The sequence below is a fragment of the Hylobates moloch genome, unplaced genomic scaffold (genome assembly GCF_009828535.3).
Source record: "Hylobates moloch isolate HMO894 unplaced genomic scaffold, HMol_V3 SCAFFOLD_13, whole genome shotgun sequence".
NCBI classification, from domain to species: Eukaryota; Metazoa; Chordata; class Mammalia; order Primates; family Hylobatidae; genus Hylobates; species Hylobates moloch.
Genome location: NW_026652288.1, coordinates 49,465,259 through 49,466,188, shown reverse-complemented (window position 1 = coordinate 49,466,188; position 930 = coordinate 49,465,259). Strand labels below are relative to the sequence as shown.

The 930-nt window shown below is 53.1% G+C and overlaps 1 long non-coding RNA gene across 1 annotated transcript; it reads right to left on the bottom strand.

Annotated features, from left to right (window-relative positions):
- Positions 1-10: 10 nt before the first annotated feature.
- Positions 11-481, bottom strand: LOC131381036 (uncharacterized). Its single transcript, XR_009209450.1, has 3 exons — positions 322-481; positions 150-279; positions 11-31 (listed from the first exon to the last, which is right to left on the bottom strand). It is a non-coding gene; the product is annotated as an uncharacterized LOC131381036 (long non-coding RNA).
- Between the last annotated feature and the right edge of the window lie 449 nt (positions 482-930).

Genomic DNA, 930 nt, shown 5'->3' with positions numbered 1-930 from the left:
GCCACCCCATCCGGGAAGAAGTGAGGAGCGCCTCTGCCCGGGCGCCCCGTCCGGGAAGAAGTGAGGAGGGCCTCTGCCCGGCCACCCATCGTCTGAGAAGGGAGGAGCGCCTCTGCCCGGCCACCCATCGTCTGGGAAGTGAGGAGCACCTCTGCCCGACCACCCCGTCTGGGAAGTGAGGAGCGCCTCTGCCCGGCCGCCCCGTCCGGGAAGAAGTGAGGAGCGCCTCTGCCCGGCCACCCATCGTCTGGGAAGTGAGGAGCGCCTCTGCCCAGCCACCTATCATCTGGGAAGAAGTGAGGAGCGTCTCTGCCTGACCACCCCGTCTGGGAAGTGAGGAGCGCCTCTGCCCGGCCGCTCCGTCTCGGAGGTCTACCACGGAGGCCAGAAGCAATGTGGGGGCTGGACGTGGTGGCTCACGCCTGTGGTCCCGGCACTCTGGGGGGCGAGGCGGGTTGATCACTTCGGGCTAGGAGTTCGAGACCAGTCTGGCCAACATGGCGAAACATGAAAAATACAACAGACAAACTAACCAACCAACTCAGTGGCAACAAAACAGGTCTACCCTGGAGTCATACTCTAATTTTTTCTATTTTCCTCCCTTTCTGATCCTTTATCCCACTTTCTTTTTCTTCCTCTTCCTTCTCCCTCTTCTTTGTCAAATAGAGGATTGAGTTATTATCACTGATCCATATAAAGTCCCTCTCTCATTTATTTTAACTCCCACCCCCCATTTCTATTCCCCGACTTCCCATGTGCAACCTTCCTAATATGTTTGATACACATCTTTTTGTTTGTATGTATTATTAGAAAATGTTTATTGTTTTTGTGTGCAAAAAAAATTAATAAAAAAAAAAAAAGAAGAATGGGAGCCCTAAGACAAGCTCAGAGGAGAATTTGAAAGCTGTGGTTACTGAGGAAATGGGAAGT